Genomic DNA, 7,454 nt, shown 5'->3' on the forward strand with positions numbered 1-7,454 from the left:
TAACATACTGAGAACATACTGGTCTTCTGCTTTATGACAACTGACATTGCTTACTGGGTCTTCCAGAATTTGATGCCAATGTGCTCATATAAAGAGATTTTTCTCTCTTATGGTTTTCTTATTTCTCTTCTGATTTTGGCCTATCAAAATCTCATGTATCTAATAGATCTGTCTTTTTTCCCCTAGTATTTGGTTTTGGGGGGTGGTGGAGATGAATAAATAGAATAATGTTCTAAAATGACTTTAATTGGATACTTTAATGCCTATGTGGGCTTTTGTGATCAAACTGTCAATACATACTCTCAGGGCTGTTAGCATTTCTTATTCCCTCCTCTAACTTCCTGCTTGATCATCTTGGTCACCTGATGGTTAGTCTCCTTGTGGGCAGGGAATGTTTTGAATGAACTTTGGCCCATAGTCTCTGGCATATAACCTAGCATGTGGTGTATTCTGAAAATTATTTTTATGTGAAAAAAATCATACTCAGATTGATATTTTTATCTACTTGTGATACCTGGTAGTGGATGATAGCATCTGTACGCTCACTGCCCTATTACCCTAGGAGCCACTCACCTTTCTATCCCATTTCTTCCCTAAAAATGCCTGCATTAATCAGTCTCTAAGTGTAGAGAGAAGAGACAGTTTTCTTGTTTTCTTTTTCTTTCCTTTCTTGTTTTAGATTTAGGGACCTGATCTCTTGTTAGAACACAATGTTGTATTTTGAGTTACTTTTAAGAGGACTGGCTAGTCCCAATGAACATAAGTGAGTGAATCTGTGTCTGTGAGAGTTTCCAGTGGTAAGAAGACCTCTATGCTGATGAACTTGATACGTGGGGATGGAGTCACTGAAAGCCATTGGCTTAGGCTTGGCTGCTCCACCACGAGAGTGGCTGGCTTCCCTCTTCAAGTCAAAGTCCCCGTGTGTGTTCCGTGCAGCTCTGCATGAACAGTGCCGCATCCTTGACCCAGATATCGCATCTGGGGGGTTTTGGTTTTCTGTACAAATCTGTGTCAAAAGTCTTTTTCAAATTTCTGTTTCTCAATCCTTAGAGTATATATTTTTCTAATTTTGTGTGATGTTATGAACAACAAAGGAGATAGGAATACTTTTCCTTGCTGCCTTGAAAATTTTTATTTTTGAACTAGATCCTGACCAACCTATATCCACTCTGTTGCTGGCAGAAGCAATATTGGATTTCACAAACTCTCTGTCTCCCTCAGACATCAATCATCAAGTAAATGTAGCAGCTGAAGTCAGCCTGCACTGAACTAGTGCAAAAAAGAGAATAGACACTATGGTAAATTGAGGGTTTTCTTTAAAATTTATGTGCACTCTTAGATTATAGTACAGTTTTATGCTCTAAATTCCATGCCTTTCTGTACTCTAACTTCTATATGAAAATTATCAACAATTTTTAAATGTGACAAAATGTCAGCTGCTTATCAGGGAAACTACAGTCTTGTCATCAAAAATATTTTGCAGTTATTGCATCTATTGTGTGATTTTGCTATTTCAATGCTTTATATATTCTTAATGTTCTTACATTCTATTAAATGTCAACAGTTTGGAGGCAAACTGACTAAAACAGCTGCTACAATATCGTCATTAGGACCGTCTGTCTACTTATAACTAAATTTATAAATAAATTTATACATTAGGTATTTTATTACATCTGGTATTCTCAGAAAAGGAAATTTTTAAACTTTCTTCTTAGGTCTTAGCTGTTGTTGTTCAGTTGCCAGGTGTATCGTACTCTTTGCAACCCCATGGACTGCAGCATGCCAGGCTTCCCTGTCCTTCACTATCTCCCAGAGTTTGCTCGAACTCATGTTCATTAAGTTGATGATGCTATCCAATCACTTCATCCTTTGTCAACCGCTTCTCCTCCTGCCCTCAATCTTTCCCAGAATCAGGGTCTTCCCCAATGACTTGGCTCTTCCAATCAGGTGGCCCAAGTATTGGAACTTCAGCTTCAGCATCATTTCTTCCGGTGAATATTCAGGGTTGATTCCCTTTAGGATTATCTGGCTTGATCTCCTTGATGTTTCTCAGTAAGTGTAACTTTGGAATAAATACTTTGCAAAGTGTTGAATTTCTGTGACGGTTCAATTCATGTTATCAGTGGAAGGATTTACTTGTAAGATTTCTATAGAATCAGGTTATTAATTGCCCAATCCTGACTTGGATTTATCCCTAGTATAACCATGGAGCTCTACAATCTTTTGTATAAATGTTTCATTTGGCTTCAAGAATAAAATTTTTCAAGTGTTCTGTGATAACAGTATGGTTTGAGAATGACTGATCATAACTGACAGGTTAGTATTTTGTTTTCTTGTTTATTTTTGTTTCTTTGCTTAATTTTGTGTGTGTGTTATTTTGGTTTTGTGGTGGTTTTTGTTCAGAAGAATTCTGCCTCCACATAGTAAGTTTTCTGCCATTTTTAATGGCATTCTGCAATTTCCTCTCAGAGCTATGTGAATTTTATTAAAGGTGCTGGGTGCACCTTATGGTAAAAATTTTATATCTCGGCAAGTAGTTAGGATGGGTGCCACTAGACTTTCTCAAGCATCATAAAATTGTGCTAAAAAGTAAATTAAAATTATACTAACAATACAATTCTTTGTAACTAGGTCTGGGATAGAAAATATCTAACCCAAGTAAATTCAACTATTGAAGCAAGAAACAGAAAGCTGCCGCTGCTGCTAAGTCACATCAGTTGTGTCCGACTCTGTGTGACCGCATAGACGACAACCCACCAGGCTCCCGTCCCTGAGACTCTCCAGGCAAAAACACTGGAGTGGGTTGCCATTTCCTTCTCCAATGCATGACAGTGAAAAGTGAAAGTGAAGTCGCTCAGTCGTGTCCGACTCTGAGCGACCCCATGGACTGCAGCCCACCAGGCTCCTCCATCCATGGGATTTTCCGGGCAAGAGTGTTGGAGTGGGTTGCCATTGCCTTCTCCAAGAAACAGAATAGATACAGATAAATCTTGAGGAAACCACGTTTATTTGTAATCTTTTCCTCCTATTTCATTACCCTCTCTAATGACTTAATTTTTTGGTTAATAGAAAATCAGTTGCAATTATCTCTGGCATAGATCAAAGCAGGATATATTGTTGTGCAGCCACCATCTCCTATAATGGCAACATGATTTGATGCAGTGTTCTCAGGATTTGTAGACTGCCCGTGGCATGCTGCAGTCCATGGGGTCGCAAGGAGTCAGACACAACTGAGCACTGAACTGAAGTGACTGTTGGCTCGGTGGTACAGAATCCGCCTGCCAGCTCAGGAGGCATCTGCGGTCCCCGGGTGGGGAGCATCCCCTGGAGAAGGGCATGGCAACCCACTCCAGTATGCCTGCCTGGAAAGCCCCGAGGTCAGAGGGGCCTGGAGGACTGCTGTCCATGGGGTCGCAAAAGAGTCAGACATGACCGAAAGACTAACACTTACGATAGAATTTAGAGGCTTTGGTCATCAATCAGTGAGCTGTTATGCATCTTCCCGAATACTATACTTACCTTGATACATGGATTTTAAAGCTGATAAAAATATTAAGTTGTGGGTTGGATGCTACAGAGGAAACAGCAGTAAAAGTATAGCTTTAAGCACTATTTTGTTAAATAACACTTGCTTGTGAGAGGCTCTAGTACCAATAAAAACGGAAACTGGATAATTCTTGCAATTTTTTTCTGGACAAAGATTTTAATAAATATTTGAAAAGTATAATGAATTAAATTTACACTCAGTTTATTTCAGATGGCTTTGGAACAGGATATCAGAACACCAGTCATTCTAACTGCTTTAAAATAACACTTCCTCACAATGCAAGACAGCAGGATTATTGAAATTTCATATATGCTTGTGTTTTAAGCTTATTCTCCCAGGTTATAAAATAATATATAACTATATCTACATATAAGTAAGATTTGTACCATGTTGACCTACTGCACTGAAATGTCATTGCTAGAATTTCAGTATGTCTTCAGAGAAGTATAAATAAAAAAAGATCTCTGGTGAACCTGCTGAAAAGTTTGATATGTTAACCAGGATATTGAGTGAACATAATATAAGGTCATATTTCCAAGTCCAGCTAGGGAAAGAGGTTTTTTTTGCAATTATGTATTTTAAAAAATGTATGAAATAGTTATTTTATAAATTAGTTTACAAAATATACCCTTACAGTATTGAAAGTATATCTTGGTTATACATAAGTTTTAATTACACAAACCATAAAAATTGGTTTGCATTTGCCTGTACAGCTGAATTGCTTTATGTTTGCAAAAGTAGTGGACTGATGACAATTTTTTTTTTATCCTAGAAGTTATATTTTCCCCCAACAATAAATTAAACATTCTCAGTGTATGCAATGTACAACGGTAACCATTAAAATCTGACACATAATTCCTGCATGTAGCTATTTTTAATAGGCTTCTAGTATTGTCTATTGTAATCCTGATTAACAATACAGCTCTCACTTTAAGGTCAGGCTCAGAGTAGTAGAGGATTCCATTGTTCCATCATCATTTAAATTAAATCCATGGTTTAAGAACTTTTACATGATAAATTTTTTTTTTAGGATGATTCTATTTTGCCCATTTAACAACTCTTGTGTTTTATTAATATTTTGAGAACCCAAACACACTATCAAAGACAGATGATATTCATCAATTATTTTGTAAATTACAATTAACCCAGTACTTGTGCTGACCTGACAGTCTCAGCTAGAGCGGGGTTTTTCAGTCCCTAACCTGTTGACACTGTGAGCTGAATAATCCACCATTGTAGGTCAGGTGTGTTGTAAGATGTTTAGCAGGATCCCTGGCCTCTAGATGCCTTTACAACACCTTCACCAGGGCTGACAATTGGAAATGTCTTTAGATGTTGCCACAACTCTTCTTGGGGACAAAACCTAATCTGGTTGCACACCACTGATTTAAAGAGTGAATACTAATATTACCTGGAAGGCAAGGGGATGGTATCTACTTTTTTAAAAATTTACATTGATTTTTTTTTCCTAGAAAAATCTATGAATTAATTGTGAAAATTTGAAATTGTGTGCATTGGAGGAAATGCTATCTGGCTCTTTCTTTTAGATACTCTGTTTCCCTTTTAGATTCATGTTCTCTTTTTAGATTTCATCTTATGCAAAAGAGAATGAGGATATTACAGGCAAACCTCTGCGATATTGCAGGTTTGGTTCCTGACCTCTGCAAATAAAACAAATATCACAATAAAGCAAATCACACTTTTTCCCCCCTTGGTTCTCATTTCATGTGAAAGTGAATATAAATACTCTAGCCTATTAAGTGTTCAATAGTGTTGTGTCTAAAACAATGTACATTCCTTAATTTTAATATATTCTATTGCTAAAAATGCTAATCATCAATTTAGCCTTAACATGTCATAATCGTTTTTGCTGATGGAGTGTCCTGCCTTGATGTTGCTGGTTGCTTACTGACTGGGGGGCTGGTTGCTGAAGGTCAGGGTGCATGTAGCAGTTTCTTTAAACAAGACAATAATGGATTTTGTTTCATTGATTGACTCTGCCTTTCATGAACAAGGTGCTGTTATTTGAAACCTACAGTAGAGCTTCTTTCAGAAATCAGAGTCAATCCTCTCAAACCCTGCTGCTGTTTTATTAACTATGTTTATGTAATATTCTAAATCCTCTGGTGTCATTCCAACAATCTTCACAGCATCTTCACCAGAGATAGATTCCATGTCCAGAAAGCACTTTCTTTGATCCTCCATGAGATACGATTAGGTGTCCATTCAAGTTTTTTTCCTAAGATGGCAGCCCTTCACTCACATCTTCAGGATCCACTTGTAACCCTAGTTCTCTTGCTGTTTCCACCACATCTGCAGTTTCTTCCTCCACTGAAGTCTTGAGCTCAAAGTAATCCACAAGAGCTGGAATCAACTTCTTCCAAACTCTTGTGTCTGTGGCTACTTTGACCTCTTCCCATGAATCATGAAAGCTTTCCATGGCATTTAGAATGATCAATCCTTTCCAGAAGGTTTTTAATTTGCTTTGACCAGATCCATCAGTATAATAACCATTTATGGCAGCAATAACCTTACAAAATATAATTCTCAAAAGTAAAAATTACTCCTTTGATCCATGGGCTGCAGAATAGATGCTGTCAGCAGGCTTGAAAATATTAATCTCATTGTTCATCTCCATCATAACTCTTTGGAGACCAAGTGCATTGCCGATGAGTAGTAGTATTTTTAATCTTTTTTTCCTAAGCATTAGGTCTCACATTAACTACAGATATGCTGTCATTCAGGCTTTGTTTTTCCATTGATAGCACACAGGCAGAGTACATTTAGCATAATTTGTAATGGTTCTACGAATTTTGAAATGGGAAGTGAACATTTGCCTCAGGTTAAAGTTACCAGCTGCATTAGCCCCTAAGAAGAAAGTCAGCCTGTCCTTTGAAGATCTTAATGCATGCAATGACATCTCTGCTCTAGACTTTGAAAGTTCCAGATGGCATCTTCTTCCAATAGAAGACCGTTTCCTCTACATTGAAAATCTCTTCTTTACTGTAGCCACCTTCATTACTGATCTGAGCTGGATCTTCTGGATAGCTTGCTGCGGCCTCTACATCAGCTCTTGCTGCCTCACCTTGCACTTTGCTCTTATGGAGAAGGCTTCTGTCCTCAAGTCTCATAAACCACTCTCTGCTGGCTTCAAATTTTCTTCCCAGCTTCCTTGCCCCTCTCAGCCTCCATAGAACTGAAGAGAGTTAGGGCCTTGCTCTGGGTTAGGCTTTGGCTTAAGGAGATGTTGTAGCTGCTTTGATCTTCTCTCCAGAACCCCCAAAACATTCTGCCTGTCAGTAAAAAGGCTGTTTTACTTGTTTATCATTTGTGTATTCACTGGAATAGCATCCTTACTTTCCTTCAAGAACTTTTCCTTTGGAGTCACAAATTGGCTAATTGTTTGCTGCAAGAGGTCTAGCTTTCAACCTGTCTCAGCTTTTGACCTTCTTCCTACCTAAGCTGGATCTTTTACAGCTTTTGATTTAAAGTGAGAGGCATGGAAATCTTTCACCTGAAAATGTAGAGGCTATTAAAGGGCTATTAATGGGTCTCATCTCAGTATTGTTGTGTCTCAGGTCATAGGGAGGCCAGAGGAGAGGTGGAGAGACTTGAGAGGCCTGGTTGGTGGAACAGGGGGAACGCATATAACATCTGTCGATTAAGTGCACTGTCTCCCATGAGTGTGCTTTATGGCTCCCCAGTAAAATTAGAAAGTAACATGAAAGACTGCTGATTACAGATCACTAGAGCAGATATAATAATAATGAAATAGTTGGAAATGTTGTGAGGATTACCAAAATGTGACACAGATACATGGAGTGAGCTGTTGGAAAAATGATGCCCATAGACATGCTAGATGCAGGGTTGCCACAAAGTTTCAATTTGCAAACCAACAAAAAACCCA

General features: G+C 38.2%; 1 pseudogene; it reads right to left on the bottom strand.

Moving 5' to 3' along the window:
- Nucleotides 1-5,568: 5,568 nt before the first annotated feature.
- Nucleotides 5,569-7,048, bottom strand: LOC139030423 (tigger transposable element-derived protein 1-like; annotated as a pseudogene).
- Between the last annotated feature and the right edge of the window lie 406 nt (nt 7,049-7,454).

Source organism: Odocoileus virginianus, chromosome 22, assembly GCF_023699985.2.
Source record: "Odocoileus virginianus isolate 20LAN1187 ecotype Illinois chromosome 22, Ovbor_1.2, whole genome shotgun sequence".
In the NCBI taxonomy this organism is placed as follows: Eukaryota; Metazoa; Chordata; class Mammalia; order Artiodactyla; family Cervidae; genus Odocoileus; species Odocoileus virginianus.